The sequence below is a fragment of the Carassius auratus genome, chromosome 13 (genome assembly GCF_003368295.1).
Source record: "Carassius auratus strain Wakin chromosome 13, ASM336829v1, whole genome shotgun sequence".
In the NCBI taxonomy this organism is placed as follows: Eukaryota; Metazoa; Chordata; class Actinopteri; order Cypriniformes; family Cyprinidae; genus Carassius; species Carassius auratus.
This window is the reverse complement of record NC_039255.1, coordinates 8513098-8539195: the sequence shown is the minus strand read 5'-3', so window position 1 is coordinate 8539195 and position 26098 is coordinate 8513098. Positions and strand designations below refer to the sequence as shown.

Genomic DNA, 26098 nt, shown 5'->3' with positions numbered 1-26098 from the left:
CACATAGAGATTCAAGCCACTGGCAAGAATGTTTGGAATCCATACAGATGAACAGCTGATGATATGTTTGTTGAGGACAAATGGTCTTTAAGGTCATTAGCCTAATTAGTTTGTTGTGTTTTGGAATAGAGACATTTCTTGACAAGAAGCTGTTGCTTAGTTTGGGTTGGAAACTTCAGAATACCTTTTGAGAAAAAGCAGCCAGTAAATGAAACTCCTATAGGACTATCTTCTGCTTTCTTTCTACATAATTAATGCAGCTGCTGCCAAAATAGTGCCCCCCCCCCCCAAATCCAGCAGGAAATGAGACTGTGGTTTTATTGATTTTTTTATTTTTATTATTATTCTGCACAGCAGTTGCATTACTGTAGCTTTTGTTGAAACTGGAATAGTAGACTGCATATAAAAATTGATCAGACAAATTTCTTTTCTTCACTTAATTGCTCTGTTTGAGCAACAAAGCTTATTGCAGTAGGTGTTAACCCATGAATTCGTGTTGTGGCATTTGGTGTTGCCTGCTGCTTCAGATGTCAAATTGATTCCCGTGGAAATGACTGGTCAATGTCAAACTAAATGTGTCTTGCATTAATTTATTGACCTCAAATATGATGCAGTATTTTCTTTATCTAATAGAAAATGGAACTAGTAATTACTTTTGGAACAAGAACATGACATTTTATTTCAAGGACATATTGAATTTATGATGCATTTCCAAGTCATCGTATCAGTGCTACGAATGCAACATTTTAATAGAGGTCTGCTGAAGGTGAAAGTGAATTGTATTGTTTCGTAGGGGCCTCTGAGTTTGATAAAATCATTTTTTTTGGGCTAGTGGAATCTCAAGTATTGTTACAGTTGACAGGCTGGATAATTGGCTAATTCAGCATTTCATGACACTCTAGGCTGTTGTTTTTCCTTCTCTGTGGCTCACTATAGATGTTCATGCTCAGGTTCTCATGTTGTCAGGGTTGGAATGCTACACAGCTCCTGTGGAATAAGTGGGCAATCCCATGGGATATTCTAGGATCGGGTTAACGCTTGTCGGAGACTCAAATCTCCATTTGCAGTAGTTTAAAGTCAATAGGTCATCACAGGGAATTTTGTTTTCCATTGTACTATTTTAGAATGAAACATTCTTACATATCTGTCTTCTGACTTTCGTCTTGTCATGGTAGGGGCGGTTGTTAATCAGTGCTTAGTGTCAGAACTGTCTGGACACACTTAATTTGTTGCCTATGTAAGTGATAGTATAAGGCAAAGGGACATTTTCATTCTAGAAAGCATTTAATTGGACAAAGAAACTACAACGTTTGCAGTGAATAAGTCATTTTGGTCTTATAAAAGCTCATGTCAACTTTTTGGAGTGTTTTAATCATGCTAAAGACTTTTAGACAATTATTTTGATGGCATTTTCTCATCTAAAATCAAATATTCTTGCATATTTGTCCATGGACACAGTAAAGTGCTTACTCTGGACAAACTTAAATGGCCTCAGAGCTCACAGATATGGACTAAATACATTAAAACTTGATTTCTAATCACATGGGGTCACATGGGGTTTTATTTTGTTAGCATTTATCATCTAGAATCAATTGTTTTTACATTTTTGTATTTTAGCTGTTGTCTTAGCTCATTCATCAGTGTTCATTGTCAAAGCAGACTGGACTAGGGCTGTGCATTGCCAAGAATCTGGCGATATGATACGTATCACGATACAGGGGTTGAAATACGATATATTGTGATACATTGCGATACTGTAAGCAATGTGATATATTGGGATATTTCTTATTTTAGGAATAGTATATTTTGTAAGGAATGCTGTCATTACACCACCATATGCAAACCTTGGCAATAAATAAATAAAAATTGTTTAACCAGAACACAGTGGGATCTGCATTTGCAGTAGTCAGTCCCTGTAACATTCAATGTTATTGAACCACTTTTTTGTGCAGTATGGCTCAAGGCGATAAATTAAAGTGCTTGCAGGATCCTTTAATAAAATAAACAATGTAAAAACAATAAAAGCATAATCTAAAAAACCAAGCCTTGTGCATTATAAAGAATATAATACAGTTGGCTTGATACCTTTATCTCAAACGATGTCAGATTAATTAATTTAAGTGGGTACAGTATATAAAACAGTTGAAAAATATGGATTCAATAATTTATATAAAACGAAGCCTTGTGTATTATACTGAATAATATTCTGTATATGTTACAGTTGGTTTGATAACATTAGTGGCGCGCTCTAATACTAAAATTTACTGTCACTTAGGTTTTTTTAGCGATGAAGGCCATCTAGCGGTCGGGAGATAAACTTGAAACTAAGCAAATGCCATGAATCTTGAATTATATATATTTTTTAAATATCGATATTCGATACATTTTTGAGAATCGATACAGTATCGGCAAACAAAATATTGCGGTACTAACGTGTATCGATATTTTCTTACACCCCTAGACTGGACACTTCATTTATTGTCCTTATTGGTATTCAATTTGCTTGTAAGACTTTGCTGAATGTTTACTGTGATTAAACACCAATGAAAGTGAAAATACCATGAAGGTTTGTTGATATAATTAGTCTAATATTTAGTAGCTGTGCACTACCACTACCACAAGACTACGTGGGGCATTTAGTTTTGTACACATTGTAATGAATATCTGTGCAAGCTCATTTTAACAACTTATTTTTCATTTTAAGACCCCATAAAACTGTTTGACAAATGCATTTTTTCTGATTATATAGTCAATATCCTTTGTTTAGTAGTGAACTATTTGCTATTTGCTAATGCTAGCCAGTTTCAGATTAATCATTTTATTTGAAAATAATAATAATAATAATAATAATTGTTTAGGCTCCAGTAAAGTCATTTTATTTTAGATTTTTTTTAAAGCTAATTGATGGCATAAAAAAAAAAAACATGAGCTATAAGTCACAAAACTTAAATTTTCATCATGTGTCTTCTTTGTATAAAAAGTTGTGGTCACATAAGCCTGTTTTGTGCATTTGCCACATTTACATTAAACTCGTAATACAAAAGCTTCTGAGAATCTAATCCCCATGTTTCTGACATTACATTTAAGCCAAAAGGCTCATCTCCAGCACTGAGAGAAGAAACTGACCCACATTTTTTGGATGTTGGAAACTAAAAACGCATTACAGATAAACGAAGCACATGCATTTTAAGGCTGGTGATTTTTTTGGAGTCTCCCGCTGGTTCTGTTCTGTTATTGCTTTCTCAAAGAGAAACATCTGAATATCATAGACAAGCAAGCTGGGTATCAAACAGACATTTTTAGCTTTATGTTGGCAATGTAATGTGTCAACAGCACACTGTTCTTGGTGATGGTTTTTTTTTCTTCGAATAAAAGAAATGCAAAATTATGGAGGCAGGGAGGATGGGTGAGTCAGCAGCACAGTGAATGGAAAAGGGGGAAATGATATATTCTATTTATAGACTACATTCAAACTTATTTTACTTACTAAATTTACCAAAAAACTGATAAATTTAATAAATTGTCTGGTAGTGTTTCTTACTATATTGAATTACTTGGCTTGCACTGCTTCTTGTATATTGTTCCTTTGTACTAAAGGGTCTGTATTTAGTTGATAAAAAATAATATTTATTTATTTCATGCACTCTGGAAGTTATATATTATCTTATAATAATAATTGTGCTGTTAATAATAATAATAGCTAACATAGCTTATATATATATATATATATATATATATATATATATATATATATATATATATATATATATATATATATATATATTTAAATATATTATTATTATTATTATTATTATTATTTTTATAAAAACAGTTATGCTTATCTTGAATTTTCATAATATGTTTGCATAATAAAACTTGACAAATGTGATCCAATTGTTTGTGAAACTATGTATTTCAACCTAATTATCTTAATTGAAATGTGGTTCAATATAACATAAGGTGTATAAATCTGGCCAAAATCTTAATGTTGTAATACTACTAACCAACAACCATTCAAGTGTAATTACAAAAAGCTTTAAATAAAAAAATAATAATTACAAACTTTGGTGATTCTAGCCAGGTGATTAAATAGATAAATTAGTAATGTGAATTATATCTGTTTGAAACAGAAAGAGAGTCATAGTCTCTGACTGTGAACATGTTGACCTTTTAACCCCAAAGAGAAAGAGAGTATTAAATGCTTCCAATTTGCAAGGTCGGGGCCGACCATTACAGTGTTCTGAGCTATTAAGCTTACAGAATGTCACCCAAAGGTTAATTGCAGTGACTTACACAAGAAGCCTTTTTGTGGATCAGTTCGAACATGTCTCTTGAAAGAGTTTGTACCAAGCGATGAAAATTGCAAGTCGCAATCATGTTTCATGGATTGAGGGAAGGGGATTAATCGCATGAGGTGTTCTGTATAGAGTGAACCAGCGTTTCTAGATCCTTAATACTAGTTGATGCACAGCATGTACAAAATGCAATTACCTGGGCTGGTTTTATTCTTATGGAGATGTAGACCTAGACAACATCTAGAGATTTCTAGATCACATTGCCTTCCTAAGAGCTTGCTTTCCTTGTAATCCAAGATTCAAGTAGATACCGAAATGACATGAGTGATTTTTGGCCAGCAAACCTGAATTTGGGGATCACCAGCATGCCTGAATTATTTATGAACTGGAGTAGTTATTTTAATGGCCTCACAATTCATTTAGTCTTACTAATATTCTTTGTAAACTGATTACAATCTAGGAAGTTTCAATGTTGATTTTTGGTGAAAGCGTGAGTCTGGTTTGATTAATAGACCCCATAGTTTAAAAAGGAAATAGGAAGTTGGTTTTTTGTATTATTTAAATACATTTCTTTATTATTTTATATCATTTCTTTCCTGCCCCACCTCAGTTCAACACTCAAGCCAAATACTTCCACTGTAAAATACTGTATGTTTGGCACATTACAAAGTTAAAAGAAAACACTAGATTATCTTAATTTTTTTATTAATTATTTAATTATAATGTTATTGTTATATTGAATATATTTGTATTTTAAGTGTGTATATTCGTTTGTTGATCTTGTTAGATTATTGTTTGTTTACTTATTTTAGTTTGCATTTATTTGTTTAATAAATAAAACCATAAACTAATAAATAAAATCATAGTTTTAGATTTCATACTAGTTTGTATTATTTATTACGTTTTATTTTAATTTGTAAAGTAGTTTTGATTGATTTTAGTTTGTGTATATTAGTTAATAAATAAAACCATAAACGGATAAATAGTCATAGTTTGTTTATTCTAGTTTGCATATTAGTTTATGTATTACTTTCTTTATTTATTATTTTATCTTAGTTTGTGTATGTTTAGTAAATACATTTTGTATAGAAAATAATCAGCCCCCTTTAATATTATAAATGTTTATTTAAAAAAAAATATCCAGCTGTATTTACTCTGTGCAACTTACAATATCCAAGTGCAAGATATAACATCAACTGTCAGAAAAAATAAAAATTAAAAAAAGAATTGAGTTGGAAAAAGTATCATCTCCCTCCTAAAAATGACTCAGTTGTAGCTACTGTACTCACCTTCTCATTGGCACACAAAAGCCATTTGACTTTCAACCTTGATCAGCTTGGTCATTAATCATTTTGATTAGTTTAGCATGAAAATAGATTTTCTGAAGCATTTCAGGGCCTTTGTAGTGCAACTGAAGCAAACTAAAGCAAACAATCAACTATGAGTGGCAACGCACTGTCAAAAGACCCTGAGATAAAGTTGTGGACAGGCAAAAGATGGATACAAAAACATTTCAAAGACATCAATGCCTTGAAACACAGTGAAGTCTGTTTTTAAGAAGTGGAAGGTATTTGGCACAACACTGACCCTCCCTGGATTAGGACCTTGCTCCAGACTGGATGAAAGAGCCGGAAGAAACCATGTGACAAAAGTATCAAAAATTCTCCACAGTTGTATGGGAGGGTTGCAAGAAAAAAAAAATCTACAAGAAAGACCACATGCAGTCATGACTTGAAGTTCTGAGGCAGAAGTCATGTTCAGAAGTCATTTAGTCATGAGACTAAAATTGCATTATTTTGGTCTCAGTAACAGACAATGTGTCTGTTAGAAATCCAGTACAGCTCACCATCCAAATAACAGCATTCCTCCACTAAAGCATGGAGGTGGTGATATTCTGTTATGGGGGTGTTCTCTGCAGCAGGGACTGAAGCACTTGTTAGGATAGAAGGAAACATGGATGGAGCAAAAAAATTGTCAAATTCTTGAGAAAAATCTGCTGCCCTCTGCCAGAAAGTAGTCAATGGGAAGAAGGTTTACTTTCCAACATGACAATGACCCAAAGCACTTAGCAAAACTGAGCACACAGTGATTGAAGGAGAAAAGTGTGAATGTCCTTGCATGGCCTAGTAAGAGCCAGACTTAAACCCCACTGAAAATCTGTGGAATGACTTGAAGACTGAAGTCCACAAACGCTCACCATCAAATTTAACTGAACTTGAGCAGTTCTGCAAAGAAGAGAGGGTAAATATTGCAGTCTAGATGTACAAAGTTAGTAGAGACATCTCCCAACAGACTAAAGTCTGTAATTAAAGCAAAAGGTGATTCAACAAAATACTGACACCAGGGGGTGAACCTTTGTCCAACTCAGTGATTCAGTTTTTTTAATTATTATTATTATTATTATTGTTACATATTGTTGGTATGTCTTTCACTTAAGATGCGCTGAGGAAATACAGCTTGATAAAACAAACACTGTGTCAGTCTTCATTTCAGGCTGCAAAGCAACAAAATGTGATTATTTTAAAAGGGAGTAATTCTTTTCTATACTGCAAAATCATAAACAATTAAATAAAGCCATGTTTTCTGTTCATAATTTAGTTTTGTATAGTAGTTTGTATTATCTATTCGATTTCATTTATTTATTCTAGATACTATATTAGTTTTTATTATTTATTTTATTTTAGTTTGTATATTAGTTTGTGCTTTTCTTTATTTTTTATGTATTTATTTGTGTTCTTTATTGTAGTGGGTCCCGTCCTTGCTCAAAGACAATATCCCACAGCATCCTCTGAATATCCCTGCTAGTACTACACGTGGACCACAGACTTGCAGTAGTTTTACTCTATTAACCTTGACTCTAATGTTCTCAGGCAAGTAAAACAAGGTTACTGCGGGTCTTGAGCTTCTAGCCTCCCAATTATCAAGTAATTTTATCCGGCTCTGCAGCTGCTGGCCAGTGTGTTACAAAGAGCCCCAGACAGCTGCAATGGTGTTGCGGGAGTTCGGAGCACTAGACCTCAAAATCCACTGCTTAATGTGTCAATACGGGAATGTCCTCCAACACACCTACCTGCCATGTCTTCTCTGGGGGGATTCAGGAAAAGACAGAATGGCCGTTAAGAGAGAAGGTATGGTATTTTGAGTGGCATGGCTGTGGTGTGAGTATGTTAACGGAGGCTTTCAGCTCTATCCCGCTCTAAGATTGATGTCACACTAACAGATTTGTATCATCTCAATGTACTTGAGAAATCATTAGTCTATCATTAGTTCATTTCCAGTGTCTTCATGGGTAATAATAGGTCCACAATCTGCAATCGTCACCGTTAGACTTTTAGCGTAACATGCAGGGTGTCATAAATGTATTTCTGCAGGATAGCTGCAGAAATTGCGAAAGCATTCCTGTGAATTTCACTGTACTGTGTGACAGGTGGTAAACGAATCCTGGTATTACGCTGCAGATGTTTTGTAGCCTTGTAGATCTCTCATGAAATAATTTTGGTGAGCTGTAAAACAAGTGAGCTGTAACACCCTACAGGATAAGTCAAACCACTTGAAAATAGCATCTCTAGAAGTGTAAGTAATCAGTGTTATTTCACTACAAAACAGTTTAAAAACCTAGTGAACTAGCTATCTAGACAGTTATTTAAAGGTATCATCTTCATGTCAGTGCTGCCTTCAAAAATACCTTATTTTGACCAATATTCTTTGCATATAGCAGTCCCAGGTTAGGGGCTCAGTGAGATAAAAAAAAAAAAATGTTTTTGAAAGTGTCTTATGCTCACCAAGGCTGCATTTTTGTTTAATAAAAAAATACGGTAATATTGTAAAATATTATTACAAGTTATATGGATTTTGGCTATATTTAGTCAAAGGAGGCATATGCATGTATATTTACAGAAACCACACAGAGAGCCACTTCAGAAATGTGTGTGGCGTGGCTGGAATAAACAAGCATTGACTAAGACCGCAAACAACTTCAGTGGCCGTATCAGAGCCACACTGCGCCGCAGATGTGTGCAGTGTAAACTGTCTAAGCATGAATGGTAGGGAAAGCCTCTTATACTGGAGAGTGGCAACGTATGAAGTGTTTCTTGGAGGTTATATTACATTGAAGAATGATCACATAACTTTTTGCATACGCCATGTGACCTGTAAATGCAAAAAATAATATTTATATATTTTTTCTATTGCAGTTTTGCTAATTATTCCTTTTTCGCATCCTCATGCAAGCGAAAAACTTTTTTTTTTTTTTTGCGAAATTGATGCATTTCCATTTCAGCGTATTTTCAATTCGCATTTTCAATTTGCATTTTCAATTTGCACAATTTGAAGTGTTATGGAAACAAGCCTACTGATCAACCGTGAGAGCTGTATTTGTCCAATATTGCCACATCATTTGGTGTTTTTTTCTGCTGATGTTACACTTTTCAAAGATGAGGCGGTGCTCTTCCTTTTTGCAACACATTTATTTTCTGTATGAAAGAATGAAAAAGACAGTTTAGATTGGGAACACTCTCGGTAGCGTGTGCACTCAAACTCACTCGTTACATACTGATCGCTCTTTCACTCTACTAGCTTCAGTATTCTTAACAGTATCAAAAATAATGTCTCAAAGTGCAAGCATTTATGCATATTCATGACACTGACTGGGACACACCAATACAATATCCTTAAAGTTACATTTTCTAAACCGATTAACACTGTAACACAATAAATCTAAACATCTTCAATACCCAATCTTACACTGTGCAGAAGCAAGTATAGTAAATAACATTCAAGTATCACATTAGACTCTGGTAACAATTACAGGTAAGTACAGTGAAACTCTATACTCAAACGCTGAAAATCACAATTCAGTATATAACTGCATTACTCCAGCATTTATAAATTGTATAAACTTTTCTTATTGCTCTTTTTATCATTTTATTAATTATTTTAATCACAGTTTTAACCCAATAATGGTTTCTATATTTTAACATTACATTCTCAGCAAATGGATTCTAAAATTATTAACACACAGAATCTGATTTCTGATTAATAATACACCATGAAATGCTCTTTCTCACAGTTAATGGCTTATGATGAAATGACTCTCAATAAAGTTAACACGTGAGTGGGATGACTACAGGCCTACTCACACGTGTGCATTTTAGCTTAACTTCTTTAACACTACATGACTACTTCAGGTTCTTTAACATCGATTTAGTGTATCACCTATCTGACATTTTTATGTGAATCATGGTTTTTTTACACACTTACTACTCATTTTCACTCATGCAGAAAGTTATGATCTTTTATCAGGATTGTTAATCTGATCGTCGGCCATTTTAGGTGCAAAAACTCTGAACCAGTGTAACATTGAACATCTCAATATGTTTCTCGCAAGAACTACAGTTTTAGAAGCACATAATACCGCTGTGAATTACTACAAGGTGAATTTCGTCAGCTTACCTGTATGAAAGTATGAAAAAGACAGTTTAGATTGGGAACACTCTCGGTAGCGTGTGCACTCAAACTCACTCGTTACATACTGATCGCTCTTTCACTCTACTAGCGTCAGTTACCAATCCTCAGCTGAGTGTACAGCTTAGGGTGCCCTCTATCGGTGAAGCTGAGTTTCACAACAGTAACACTTTTTCTAAAATACATCACAACAGTATGATCACCAAATTTCAACGCAATTCTTATAATCAGAACTCAGTTACTGAAATCAAAATTTAAAGGGGCAATGTTTATACGTGTCTCTTAAAGGGGCAATAAACACTCAGGGCTACACTCTCCCCCACAAAATTAAATGTCTCCGGACATTTCCGTGAACAAGGAAAACATCACTTTAGAACACCTCAGCCATCCAAGGCCTCCAGTAACCATTAGTCTGTGTTACTTGAGTCTCTGTTACCTTACAGTTTCTTTGTACCAAGGACGGTTGACCCAATGTATCATAGCTCAGTACCACAGGCTGGTGTCTCAGTCTCTGGGGTCGCTGTCTTACCACCTGTTTCTCCCTTTGCATCAGAACCAGAGAGTCGGCTCCGGATTCACCATGCTCAGGCCTATCAGGACTTAAGTCAGGTCTCTGAGATTGTAGTGGCATATCCTCTTCGCTTTGTAGTGGCAAATCCTCTTCGCTTTGTAGTGGCAAATCCTCTTCGCTTTGTAGTGGCACATCCTCTTCGTGATGCTGAGGACTCTGCTGAGGCTGAAAAGGCTCTGCTAGAGGATTCAATGAACCCTGTCTTTGCCGTGTCCCTCGGCCAGGTCTGAGATGCCACTGGTAGTTGCCGCTGCATTCGTCGCTGGAGGTGTCACTCTGCTCTAGCTGTTGCCAATGCTGTCGTTCTGGCTTGTTTCTTCCCTTTGAATAGCTCTGGGACTCGTGTTGCTGACGAATCTCTGCTGGTGGCTGATCAACGGGAAGGAAATCACAGGGCAGCAGAAGATTTCTATGAACCACTCTGTCTCTTCCTTTACCACTTTCTGGACTGATCTCATAAACGGGACTACCATCGGCTTTTCTCCCCTTCACTTTGTACACTTGACCCTCCCAGTAGGACTGGATCTTTCCAGGACCCCCTCTGGGAGTGAGGTTTCTGAGGAGAACTCTGTCGCCGGGGTGGAGGTCTCTCCCCTGAACTTTTCTGTCATAGAGGACTTTTCCCCGAACTGCTCCCTTGACAGCTGTTTTTGCCGCAATCTTGTATGCCTCCTGCATTCTCGTCTTCCAATGACTCACGTAGTCATCATAGGTGTCACGGGCCTCATCCTTTTCCAGATTAAATAACAGATCAATAGGCAGGCGAGGAGAACGTCCAAAGATAAGGTAATAGGGCGCGTAACCTGTTGCCTCATTCTTTGTGCAGTTGTACGCGTGGACAACTTTAGCGAGGTATTCCTTCCAATCCTCCTTCTCCTTGTCCTCCAGGGTACGCAGCATGGACAACAGGGTACGGTTAAACCTCTCCACCTGCCCGTTACCCTGGGGGTGGTATGGTGTCGTGTGCGAGCCCTGGATGCCAGAGAGTTTCTTCAAGCTAGCCATCAATCTGTTCTCAAACTCTTTACCCATATCGTGATGTAGTCGGCTGGGAAACCCGAACTTAAGGGCAAAATCGTTGAAAATCTTGTCAGCTACAGTCTTGGCGGCTTTGTTCCTAGTTGCGTAGGCCTGCGCGAATCTTGTAAAATGGTCCATGACCACCAATATATACTCATACCCATGCTTACATTTCTCCAAATGCAGAAAATCTATGGAAACGAGCTGGAATGGATATGTGGTCTGGATGGACACCAGAGGTGCACGGGTCTGCTTACTCGGTTTCTTCTTCTTGAGGCATTCACACACTTTACTGACAAAATGTTCAACGTCCCTACTCATCTGTGGCCAGTAGAACCGTTCTCGAATCAGGTCAAGCGTTCTTTCGACCCCCAAGTGACCCATGTCCTGGTGTAGTTCTTTGAAGACCAGCGGATGATAAACTTTGGGGAGCAGCAGTTGTTCTCGATGGGAAGTTCTACGGCGCAGAACACCATCTTGACCAACATGAACCTTTAGCCACTGTTTCAGCAGTATGGACACTGCAGGGTTTTCTGCTTTCACTTCAGCTCTACTTGGCCTCCTGCTCTGTGACTTGTACCAGAGGACTCTTGACAGGATTTCATCCTCCTCCTGTGCTTTGCAGATTTGATCTGTGGTGAGAGGTTGGCTGGTCTCACTGTCCTTCACCATGCTCAAAGCACTGACCTGAATCAACCCCACACCCTGGCAAGGGTGTATCCTTTCCGTTATGACCCTCTCCATGGACGCACTGATTACATCTTGACTGGCCTCAGCCGTACAGCAACGCATGTAGTCCTCAATATCCAAGGGCATCCGTGACAACCCATCTGCATCGGAATTGTTCTTGCCTGGGCGGTACCGGATAGTAAAGTTATAATCGGCCAACTCCGCCACCCATCTGTGTCCTGTTGCGTTGAGTTTTGCGGTGGTGAGCACATACGTTAGTGGATTGTTATCCGTGTATACCACGAATGATGGGGCATGGTAAAGGTAATCCCGGAAACGTTCGCAGATGGCCCACTTCAATGCTAAAAACTCTAATTTTCCAGAGTGCAGATGGTACCTCTTTTCTGATGGACTCAGCGTGCGGGAGCCATAGGCGATCACTCTCATCTTTCCCTGCTGTCTCTGATATAATACTGCACCAAGGCCAACTTGGGATGCATCACAATGTAATACGAACGCCTGGGTGAAATCCGGATATCCAAGGACAGGGGGCTTTGTCAGTGCATCTATTAGTTGGATCAACACTTCCTGGTGGGAGTTAGTCCACTGTACAGGTGTCTGTGATGGTAAGTGACCCTTGTATTTCTTTCCTGTTTTACAGAGCTTCTTCACGGTTGGGTCTGGAGTGCACTTCTCGATGTTCGGGACAGTGAGCAAGTTATACAGTGGGTGGGCCACACGGGAGAAATTTGGGATGAATGATCTATAGTAGGAGAGGAACCCAAGGATCTGGCGTACATCACCCACTGTAACAGGGGTCTTCTCCTTTAACGCCTGCACTGGAGCCATCTCTGCAGGGTCCATTGTGTAACCCTCTCCTGTCACCAACTTGCCAAGAAACCTGACACTCGATTTAAACAGCTCACATTTCTTTGGGGTCAGCTTCACACCATGTTCCTTATAACGCTGGAGAACAAGACGGATGTGTTCCACGTGCTCCTCGAAGCTACGACTGTGTACCAGGTTGTCATCGAGGTATGGGAGACAACTCGTGTCTCTCAACCCAGTCAAACAATGCTCCATGCTCCTCTGAAACTCTGCGGGTGCCGAACTCAGGCCAAAGGGTATGCGCACCCATTCATAGAGCCCCCAGGGTGTGATGAAAGCTGTTAGAGGACGACTCTCCTCATCCAGATAACCCTGGTGGTACGCTTTACCCTGATCTAAGACTGAGAACCACGAGCTCCCACCTAGAGCATCCAACATGTCTTGAATCCTTGGAATCGGATGGCGGTCGGGGACTGACTTACGATTTAGTTCTCTGAAGTCAACACAGAGACGAAGACTACCATCCTTCTTCCGGACACACACCACTGGCGATGAATAAGGGGATCGAGAAGGTGTGATCCACCCTCTTCTCAACAAATCCTGTAGATACTCCTTAACTTCATTGTGAAGAGGCTTTGGAACGGACATGTAAGTCTTTTGAACAGGGCTCGTATCATGGAGGGTAATATGCATCTTGAGTGATGGTATACACCCCACATCGTCACTGTCAAAGGAAAATGCCTCACATTCCTCCCGCAACATCCTCCTCACCACCTCTTGCTGTTCTTCTGAGAGATGGCAGAGATCCACAGGAGGGTCCCATGAGGTTGGTCTACGTGCTTGAGTGTTATCTGATTGTGGTGTGCTACTTGCTTCACTAGGCTTTGTCACTGTGCTGTCCTTCATTTCAGCTCCTGTATCATTCTTATTTATTTGTATAGGTGCTGTGTATACGGTCTTGACTGGTTCCAGATATCCAATCACACTGTGACGGTCCAGACAGATGGTGTGATCAGTCGTGTTGGTCATGGAGACGGGTATGTATGGAACTCTCCTTTCTGGGATCTGCACCAGTACATCATTGTAAATAATGCCTTCTGGGGGAGGATTAAGTAAGTCAGGTGAAAAGAACATATGTTGACCTTGGGCTCGTGAACTCACATGTGCTCTTATATAGACAGTGGTGACTTGGTTAGCTGGTAATGGAACTCTTTTTCCACCGGTACGAACTACACCAATCTCTGAATTTGAATCACCATTATGCATCAACTTGACTACACGATGAGCAGTTTTCACTGTTATTGCAAGGGCTCTACTCACTTTCTGTGCCAACTGCTTTCTTTCCCTTTTTGTCTTTTCCTCATTTCTGTTAATGATTGCCTCAATGACGTTGTAGCCGATGATGGGGTCACTGGCAACTGCTGGGTCACTTGACACAAGCATTGGGACTTGTAGTTCATTCATTTTGGCGGGGTCACTACCTAATCTGAAACTGACTTCAATCCAGCCGATATATGGAATGGGCGTGTCATTGGCAGCAAAGACTGTCAGTGTCTCATCCCCCAACAACTCTGAGATGGGTTTTACAACGGTGTGGGGGAGGTGGTTCAGTCGCCAGGGTTCATTCACTATGCTGGACTGTGCTCCTGTGTCCCACAGGGCTCTAACTGGGCGATTGTCCATGACACAGTCCACTATACATCGGCTTCCTACAAGGCTTACTAACTGTGGCTGGTATCGAGGTGGAATATAGTTAACTACACTTACAGCTGATGAGGCACCAGATGCTCTCTTTCCAAGGGCTGTTATAGGTTGAATGACTGGGCTGGGTGATGGCTGCTTGTTTTGGAGCGCTGTTTCTTGGACTACTGCTGGCCCCATCTCAGTAGTCCCTGCCCGTTTCCCGACGATGCTCTGCATCCGCGAGAGAAATGGCCTTCCTGCCCACATTTGAAACAGTGTGAACAGCTCTCACCTATCCCCTCATCCCTGCATTTCTTGCAGCCTTTCGCTCTCTGCTTTTGTTCAGGAGGACGGGGGCTTGCTTCCATTACAGCCAGAAACATTTGCTTCATCTCTTTGCGAAGTTCTTCCATCATCTGATGCACATTCATGCTGTCAGGCTTAGTGTCGTTTCCTTTTACTGTTTTGATCGCTGCTGTTGAGTTGGACTCCTTAAGTTTAGAGGGGCTCTGGGCAGGTGTGGATTTGACCTGAGTATCTGCTTGAAGCTCCTGCACTTTGGGTGTTTTACCAGCAGTGGATCTTTTCCGTTTTTCTTGTCTCTCACTTTCGACTTTGGCCGCCTCATCCACTTTCTGTATAAGTTCTTCATCTGATATACTCACATCACTGAGGTAGGGTAGAATTTGGAATTTCACAGAATCACTTAAAAGTCCAGTTTCTATTGAGCGGAGGAACTTGCGTTGAATGACGGCTCTGCTGTACTGTTCATCTGTGTCCTCATTCGCTGCTTTCCATAACAGCTTCTCTTTCAGCTCAATTGCACGGAATACAAAGTTCAGAGCAGTTTCTTTGTGCTCTTGAGAGATGTTAAGCAGCTGGTGGTAAAGTTCAGTGGAGCTATCTACCCGATAGTGACCTTTCAGGATGGTGAGAAGTGAACTAAGGGTCAGACCACGCTTGATTTCTAGCATGTCTCTCAAAGGCAGCCCTGGACTGACAGCCCTGATTACAGCTTCTACTACTTCCGTCTGTGTGTGCCCTTTTTCTATTCCCAGCTCAATCTGACGGACTAAACTGAGATATGACAATTTATCCCTCTGACCACTCTCTCCAATTTGACCACAGATTTTAAACTCTCTTCGCAATGTTACCTCAGGCAAAGGGTGAGTTGGTTCTAATCGACTCTTGAGCGGGGAATCGTTTTTCTTTACATGAGAGCTGTATGGTGAAAAATCTTTTTTCTGTTCTTCTTTTGGAGCTGGCTTCTCTGATGGGTACACTTCATCTTGTTGACGACACTCTTTACTTTGTCTTTCAATGAACATTAATAAATCAGCACAGTACTGTTTAACTTCATCACACTCTTGTTTCTCCTCAAGCTCATCCAATACACACTCAGCCATCTTGATAAGTGCCCTCCGTGTCCTGCTGCGGGACTCTCCACTGTCCAGGCCATCACATTTCAGGTACCTGCAGACATCCCAGAGAGACTCTTCCCCAAGCTGCCACAGAACTGCACTCACTTGATCACGCAGGATCTGACTGGTGTCCATGTTGTTGAAGGCTCAACTCGTTAGGAAGGAGGGGGGGTTAATGATGCTGATCACTTTGTCGCCTCCTCCTGGCTGGCTCGCCAAAATATGTTACACTTTTCAAAGATGAGGCGGTGCTCTTCCTTTTTGCAACACATTTATTTTCTGTATGAAAGTATGAAAAAGACAGTTTAGATTGGGAACACTCTCGGTAGCGTGTGCACTCAAACTCACTCGTTACATACTGATCGCTCTTTCACTCTACTAGCTTCAGTATTCTTAACAGTATCAAAAATAATGTCTCAAAGTGCAAGCATTTATGCATATTCATGACACTGACTGGGACACACCAATACAATTTCCTTAAAGTTACATTTTCTAAACCGATTAACACTGTAACACAATAAATCTAAACATCTTCAATACCCAATCTTACACTGTGCAGAAGCAAGTATAGTAAATAACATTCAAGTATCACATTAGACTCTGGTAACAATTACAGGTAAGTACAGTGAAACTCTATACTCAAACGCTGAAAATCACAATTCAGTATATAACTGCATTACTCCAGCATTTATAAATTGTATAAACTTTTCTTATTGCTCTTTTTATCATTTTATTAATTATTTTAATCACAGTTTTAACCCAATAATGGTTTCTATATTTTAACATTACATTCTCAGCAAATGGATTCTAAAATTATTAACACACAGAATCTGATTTCTGATTAATAATACACCATGAAATGCTCTTTCTCACAGTTAATGGCTTATGATGAAATGACTCTCAATAAAGTTAACACGTGAGTGGGATGACTACAGGCCTACTCACACGTGTGCATTTTAGCTTAACTTCTTTAACACTACATGACTACTTCAGGTTCTTTAACATCGATTTAGTGTATCACCTATCTGACATTTTTATGTGAATCATGGTTTTTTTACACACTTACTACTCATTTTCACTCATGCAGAAAGTTATGATCTTTTATCAGGATTGTTAATCTGATCGTCGGCCATTTTAGGTGCAAAAACTCTGAACCAGTGTAACATTGAACATCTCAATATGTTTCTCGCAAGAACTACAGTTTTAGAAGCACATAATACCGCTGTGAATTACTACAAGGTGAATTTCGTCAGCTTACCTGTATGAAAGTATGAAAAAGACAGTTTAGATTGGGAACACTCTCGGTAGCGTGTGCACTCAAACTCACTCGTTACATACTGATCGCTCTTTCACTCTACTAGCGTCAGTTACCAATCCTCAGCTGAGTGTACAGCTTAGGGTGCCCTCTATCGGTGAAGCTGAGTTTCACAACAGTAACACTTTTTCTAAAATACATCACAACAGTATGATCACCAAATTTCAACGCAATTCTTATAATCAGAACTCAGTTACTGAAATCAAAATTTAAAGGGGCAATGTTTATACGTGTCTCTTAAAGGGGCAATAAACACTCAGGGCTACACTGAAAATGAAGTCAGTTGCTTTCTTCTGGGTGATGGGGGTATAGCTGGATCTCCTGATCTTGATGGTCTTTCTGGCAGCAAGATGAGTCTGTGTGGATAAATGCCGTTTTTGAAATTTTTGAAGAGAGTGTAGGTTGTCTAGAAGACTTTGAATAGCATCTTAGAGCTAGTAAGTGGCTTCCAAATAGAGTTTCTGTTACTGTTCTAATAGGTTCTTCACATATATTATAGGTCTGATAGCTCACTTCACAGTGCTATTCCATTCAGTTTGAGGAGACATTTCATGAAAGCATGTTTTTTGTCTGCCAGTGGATCTTCACAGGATGCATATAATCTGCTTGAAAGGTTTATTTTATTCTAGGGTGTCTCAAGAGACCTGAAATTAGATTACTGTGATAGTTTTTTTTTTCCATCAGTCATTTGGGATTAGATGCTGACAGACCACAGGGGACAAAGTGTGCAGATTTCTGGCGTCACATGCTTTGTATCGGACTGAGCTGTTCACTTCTAGAGTCTTAATCGAAGTGGTGCTTTGTGAGAGAAAAAGTTTTGATTGAAGGGAATTACTTACTGGAATTGCTACAGCTGCTGGAGATGGGCTATGCAGGTTGTTTGAAGTTTAACCGACTCTGACTGAAGACATCTGGGAGTTTAGGCTGTCAAAATATTAAGGTACTAAACTGATATGACCTTTTGTTTAGTAGAAATCGTTTTTTGGGGGGGGTTTAATAGTTCATGCAAGGCAATACTGAATTGAAAATCTTTTTTTCTTCACTGCCTTTATTTAGCTCGAACTGTTTAAGTTTTTTTTTTTAGATCATTTCAGTCTTTGAACTCTCTGTATTTTATATATTATATATTAAGGCTGTCGAGTGATTGAACGTTTTTAAGCGAGTGAATTAGACAATATGCTTAGTTCTAATAAATCGTAAAACCAGCCTAGATATTTAAACATTATGTACATTTTTATAGTAGCATAAAATGGGACATTTGAATTTGTTTACTGTGAAAAAAAAAAAAAATCTGTTGAAAAATTTATAATTTCCATGCAGAAAATTACTGGTTTTCCATAAAGTTTATGGACATCTGTGAAAATGAAATACAGAAAAGGTCCTAAATATTAACATGGCACATTGTGCTGTATTTATTATTTATTTATTTATTTTTTACAAACTTTTCTTAGTGTTTTTTTCTTTCTTTCATATTTCTGATCATAGTCATTAGGTTACAGTTCACTGCAATCCACTGAAAAATAGTATTTTTCTCTTTTTTTAAAGACGTCATAAAACGTGAAACTATTAAAAACAGTAAAATTTATCTCAAAACATCTTTAAAAACCATGAGCATGGCATTTTAAGGATTCAGTCACTGTCAGTCACTCTTACTTAATTTAAAAAAAATTTTTTTGCAGATCCAGAACCTAAAATATAAGCTTTCCTTAAGCCTTAGCACTATTATTTTACTGCACTGCCAGCACTGGAAAATGTATTTTCTCAAAAGTGAATCTAGTTTAGTTTTCGTCTGCTGAATGGGTAAACCTGGCCTGATGGGAGGGCACTGCAGGTGAAAAGGTAAACAGCTTCAGTTTATCACCTTGAACGCAAGGAGAATTCACAATTTGATTTCCATTTCGTGCTATTAATATATGGTTTACTTGCAAAGTCACGGTTACAGTGGAGTCTGGGTCCATGCTGTCAGTACTTCTAAAAAGCAAACACTTCCTTTTCTCCTACGTTCTCTTTGATTGTGTTACGCGTAAATAAACAAACACATTTGCATAGACTTGCTGTAGCTTGGAAACCAATGCAGCTTTGTTAGGAGTTTGCAGTAGCAATGAACTGCATGCATAATTATCTGCATCCCTTTATGCAGATGAGCAATTTAACATGCTGTAATTACGAATGTCCAATTCTTAAGCATCTCACCATGATTAGACCAAAGAAAACACAACTGACTTGAAGAGAGAAAGAGAGAGAGTTTGTGTTGCTTTGGCCCCTAGAGAGCATAGGGTGGCACTTTGTGCATCACAGAGAGTGAACTGTAATTATGAGCTGATGCAGAACCTCTAAAACAGTTTATCTGAATCTCATTAGTGAACAATGGGCTGTTTTGGTAAACCCTCACACAGAGTAGCTTACAGTAAAGAACCAGAATTATGCACTGTGAACTAGATGTTGCTAGAATCATGCATTATTTGTTGTAGCTGAAACATGTAACATATGGTGTGTTTTTGGATATATTATTGATAATATCTAATTGGTAATACATCCTTATGAATATTTAATGTTTGAAATAACACTTATTTGTGTAAATGTTTTTAATTACAATTAAAACCTTTAATTGATTGAACTATGCTATACAATTTTGTAAATAATTAATTATTATAAGAAAATATTTCACTATTTTTACTTGAGAAATTGATATTTAATTCAGTGTATTCAGTGTATTTTTTTTTATTTTAATTAGTGATGGAATTGTGTTTCTTTGAACGTTCAAACATTTTTATGTCCATTTAGTTTAAGGAAGTTATCTGAAAAGATTGTGGTGAAGATTTTGTGGTGCAATTAGGTGATTGATGTTAGTTGTTTGTCAATGTGTGTACAAAAATCATATTTAACAATATCAGAGTTTTATAAAAAAGCAGACTTGATGCTTTTATATGGATTTGTCGCTCAACTTCATTAGTTTTGTACTTGGTTGTCACTCCTAGAATATTTTTTGAATTTCACTGAATTCAACCTCATGAAATTCAAATTTGGCATTGCGTGCAGCTTTGCAAATTCACTTTAAATTCACAGTCTTCGATTGAAAGGCAGCCAGTTCTCACATTCTATTTGTCTGTCCCGGTACAGAATAGCATTGTTACACAACAGTGAGGAACCAGAAATGAAATAGTTTGGATCGGATCCCCAATGAATCAAACGTAACTAAGAGTTGTCGTGACATGTTGTTGAAACCAAATGCTCAGCAAGGTGCACATATTCTCAGTCATTCTCACTGCTGTCACATATTAGCGTCTTCTGAGGTCAGGCATGCATCTGTCAGCCTCACCTGCTAAACCGTAAAGCATATCTGATCCTTGGTTCACGCTGGTATGTCCAGTTCAATTGTAAGTTCACAGAAATATTGCCAAAAGACACGATTATCGAAGAGTTTTTTAGAATGAAGCAAATGAGACTATTGCCATAATGTAAGAATGCAAAACTCTAAATGTATGTAGTATTGCTCTGATCATGACGTCTTAGAACATTTAGAAAAATATTAAAGTTTATATTGCTTTGGTTTGGCAGATATTACCACAGCATGTGAGTTTTGAGATCTGTTCTGAAACCTTATTGGAGACATATATTTTATTCAGTCAGAGACAGGAATTCTGTTACATCATGAAAAGACTCCAGGCTATCATGATTTTTTTATATTTTTTATATATTATACATTTAAAATAATAATAATAATAAAAACACCTTCTGACTTATTTTAGAAAGTCTGCTAAGACTTGTTCTTGGGAGGTTTCTTATAAGTATCGGTTTTATTTTTTCTGTTAATATTTTAAGACTTTAACAGCTGGATTAACAAACATCCTATGAATTATAAAGAGATGTGTTTTTTATTTAATTATTTTTTTTTTTACCTTTTTTCTAGAGAATAATACATTTTAAACCAAAATGTGTTTCAATTTATTTTTTTTTGTTAAATGTGTGCAGGAGTTTCAGCATAAGACTGAAGTATAAGTAAAATCCCATAGTCGATGAAAAGAGGAACTCAATGAATCATTAAATGGCTCATAATACAATAAAACTTAATGCATTCTCATTTTCGAAACGCATTTACTGCAGGACATAAATATAAATATTGTACCATGGTGTTTTTTGAAAAGGGGTTACTTGTTTTTTTGTTTATAATTGTATTTTTATTAAAGAGCATAGTTCAGGACCGAGCACTTTACTTTTATAATACTTGCATATGCCTGTTTTCTGGACAGCTTGTATATAATGGATCCGGTGAGAAACTGAGAAAGTGCTTGTGATTTTTTTATTTTGTAGACTGTCAGTTTTTTTTTTTTTTCTACAGTCAGGGACATTGGCAAGGGTACAGTGGCCCCATCCTTGATTATATTGCAGTGGTGACAGGCAGTTTTACAGCCCGTCTGATAGATTTAGCCATACTTTTTGGGAATGTGTTTAGACTGAACAGCCTCCCATGTCATTCAACTGGCAATTGAAGTGTCTCAGAAACACCCATCATGGCCAATTCTGATCAAGATTTGATATGAAAATAAACTTTTACCAGACTGCTGTTCTCACTGATTGATGTAATGGTGGGAAGAGATTTTCGCTCATTGTAAGCAACAACTTTATGATTTCTGCTTCTGTACTAAAACAGGGCTGAATGTATAGATCGTCAGATCTGGTTTACATCTTCTCATGATGAAAGTATATTGCTTACTTTAGGAGGCCCTTCTCCATTGGTTGTTTGTCCTGAATGTAATGTAGGAATATACGTAACTGTCTGTTACGTGACTCTGTTCCCCTTAAAAAAGTATCATATGACCCCTTTAAGTGCACAACTGGTTTGAATCTGGCAGATCACACATTTCTGTACATAATTATTAGTTCCATTGTTATCAGTGAAATCTGTCTCATTAGAGAGTCATTTATCTTTGTAAATGCATTCATATTTTTTTTCCACTCAGAAATGCTTTATGACAGATGTAAACTTCTCAGCTTTGCTTACTTGACGTTGGAAATAGACATGTATCATCGGTTAGTTCACAGCTGTGAGATGATCAGTTTGTGCCAGTGTTTTGAACGGTTTGTTGAGATTTCAAGGGCAGAGGCGTGGATTCGATGCAGTGGTATTTATATGACGTCAGTGTGAGAGTTGCAGTTGTTTAAGAATGCGAGTGTGCGATATCAGATGTGAGACACAAAGAATACTTTTGACATTTCATTGGGAAAATCCTTACTGTAGTAATGAATGGCTATTTCATAAATATGATTGGCAGATAGACTGTAGATAGCATCGGCCAAGACTTTCAAGTTACTTTCACTGAAAAAGGCGCACTTGAATGGATACGGAAGAACAGATAACTCTCTTTAACAAAGCTACTGTCAGCTGCTGTTTGAAAATGTGCTGCATTTTCTCAACACAATGGAGACATTTTTCAAACTTCCCTCAATATGATTGCCATTTATGCTGAAAAGTCAGAACTTTCTAGTTTCCCCGCTTTCCTTAACTATAAAGTGCTTTCAAATCACACATTAATTGAGCAGTAGCCTTTTTTTTGTACAGTATGTTGACTGCAGATAGCCAGACCGCTAATGTGCATTTGCACTTTATTGCACTGTTTGTTATTGTCTGCAAGTGATGAAGGCACTGCACACGAAAAATTGATCTGATTCTTCGATTAATCTCAGAAATAGTCTGTTAATTGTCTTGGTAGTATCTTGTGGCACTCAGTCTTTGTGTCTCATCACTCTCCATTCAGACTGCAAAGCCACAACTCTGCTAAAACGTCACTTCTTTTTCCATGGAACTGTTGTTTCAGTATGCTGTGTATCATTACTCTGATTGTAAGGGTGAAAAGGCAGCAGCTGGAGAGCCCGTTCCTGTGGGAACACCTGGAAAAGATGTAAGAAATTTGATTACTCTTCTGTACCTCAAGACATATGGCATTATTCAGAGTCACCACCCTGAGTCAATACATTCTTATTGCTGACTAATTTAAGTCTTTTAAAGTCAATACCTGATATCTAAGGCCCATAGGGGTTACATGAGAGCGTTCAGAATGGAATGTGCATGAATCCGTGTATCACTTGTCTGTTGAGACACTCAGAGCAAAACATGGCATGTTAGTTTCACTATCCTTCTGAATATGACAGGTTACCTGTAGCGTTAATTTAAATGTCCTGTGCTGTGAAAAGAGGCAAATTTGTTTTCGATACTTGACTGCAAAAAAATTCATATGACGTACTTAAAAATGTTTATTTGAAAGGTAGAGTTCAGGTGATATTAATGATAGACAGATTCCAGTGGCAGTGGTGAAGAAGCCCAGCATGTTTTCCTAAATGAAAGTTTGATTCAGATAGTATCATCCTGAGTGCTACTACTTCAGACGCTTGTAGCAATGAATCGCTGAGCAAATGGAAACTCACAAGAAGCATTTCCTGGCGTAACCCCATTGGCATTTGTGGGCAGCACTTGAGATATCTCTGTTACTCCACTGGATCATGTTTCAGAGGTCTTTGAAGGCCTGCCATTCAGCATATCAACAGGTCTCACTGCTTAAAACATGCATGCCTCTGAGAAGGGCTGTGTTCATTTGAATTAAAATTTGATCTCAATCAAAAGCTGGAAAAATGCTGTCGAAGTCTGTTGCTGCACATTAAATGTTAAATGTTAAAAACTGAATCAAGTGGCAGCTCCATACAAATTGATGCTAAAGCTAGTGTAAGAACTAAATTTTATCTTAAACAATTGGTGTCAATGTGAAGGTTTGGTTGGATTTTCCATGTTGGGTTTTGGTTTGCTTAGTATTTGTTTTGTTTGGTTCCATTTTGTTTTGTTTTTATTTTTCATTCAGTTTCATTTGTTTATGTTTGCTTGGTTTCATTTGGTTTTGACTAGTTTTGTTTTGTTTTGTTTCAGTTGGTATTGTTTTTGTTTGTTTGTTTGTTTTGTTGACAGTGTCAATGTTTGTAAAGTTTTGCAGGTGTCCTAGCAGAATAACCACATTTATACTGAATTTTCAATCTACTGTTTTATAATTTTAAGCCTGTGTAAGCCTTTTTGTTTTAGCCAATTGGTGACAATGTTATTTTGTTTTAAATTAAAATAATAATAAACAAGTGTAAGAAATAAATGTTGAAAATTTGAAAGAATAAACAGTCACCATTTGATTTTTATTTTTAGATTTTTTTTTACTGCGAGGTAGAAACATGCATCCATATGAAAATCTTTTTGTGAAATGTTTTAATTGTGTTTTAATATTTCTTAGCCTGTTGATTTAGTATTTCTAATGTGATGATATTCATATATTAAGTGCTGCTACAGTGTCCAAACACTTTTTGGGACTGCTCTGCGTGTGTGCCTCTGTATTGGGAAGATGCCAGATTGTATTGTGACCTGGCCCGTTCTGCAGCCAGGATGTTCTGTGCAGTACATAATTATCAGGCAAGTGAGCATAGATCCCTGCGGCATTTTGACCTCACACTGGTGTGACGTGACTGAGAGAGGGACACAGCCCTGATTTTAACCCATCCTTCACCTCCCCGCTTGTGCTGAAATGCCCCGGGGCGAGCAGAGGCTAACTATGTAGTCAGTCTCTCCATCCTCATTCCCGAGGTCGGAGCAGCCTGTAGGCCTGGAGCTCAAATCAAGTCCCTCTGAAAAGGGCAAATGGAGCTGTTCTTAACTGGGGCTGCTCTCGGGATGTGGGACAACAAAGGAAAGGTGCACTGGTTCCCTCAAGGAGTCATTAGATTGTGCTGAAAGCTGGAAAGGAGTGCTCTCTCCAAAGACCCCTCTGAACATGCATCATTTAAGAGCAGCCGAGGTCTAACCTCCATCATGCTGTCCAATGCGAGCTTCCCTTCACTGCAATCCTGATCAAGTTCAAGTGCATATTGTTTCTTATATTTATGTTTGATAGCTTCACCCGAAGTTTATCGCTTGCTGGATTGAGGATATATTGAGAATGGAAAACTAACTTATTGAACACTGCACGGTATACACTGTATATGGCCTATTTTCTTTATGCATTATGCAATGGTGAATGCTTCAGATTGTGGGATACAACATTGTCACTTAAAGGGGACAATGGATGTGCATTTTCCTCACTTTGGTACAATTCTTTTGAGGTTTTCATGAAATGTCTGTAAGATATTTTGGTTACAATTTCTCAATAGTCGTGTAAAATAACACCCATTTTTACCGTGTCAAAAATAGCTCTGTTTATAGCGACGCGTTTTGGTACATGTGTCTTTAAATGATAATGAGCTACTCCCTTTTTAATAATATTTAAAATGACATATTGTAATTTGTCAAATATTTTATTTATTTTCATTCATATTAAGAAATATATATATATATATATATATATATATATATATATATATATATATATATATATATATAGAGAGAGAGAGAGAGAGAGAGAGAGAGAGAGAGAGAGAGAGAGAGAGGGGAGAATATCTCTTTGTGTGTGTGTGTGTGTGTGTGTGTGTATAATTTTTTCTATTTTATTATGTGTTTCATATTTTAATATTTTCTATTATTTCATATTTTATATTTTAATTGAATTTTAATGTTATTGTCTGTCATTATATAATAATAATAATAATAATAATAATAATAATAATAATAATAATAATAATAATAATTATTATTATTATTATTATTATTATTATTATTATTATTTAGTTTTTTCCCCCGTTATTTATTATTTGTATTTTTATCTATTTTTTACATTTTTGTTTTGGTTTTTTATTTGATTTTCATTGAAATCTGCCTGACCAATTGGCAGGTTTGTGCATGGTCCCAAATAGCATGCATGTAACAATATTC

General features: G+C 37.6%; 1 protein-coding gene across 2 annotated transcripts in view; it reads left to right on the top strand.

The window, feature by feature from the left end:
• LOC113112522 (collagen alpha-1(XIX) chain-like) overlaps positions 1–26098 on the top strand; it is a 174610-nt gene that overhangs the window by 16130 nt on the left and 132382 nt on the right. The gene's annotated exons all lie outside the window — the stretch shown is intronic.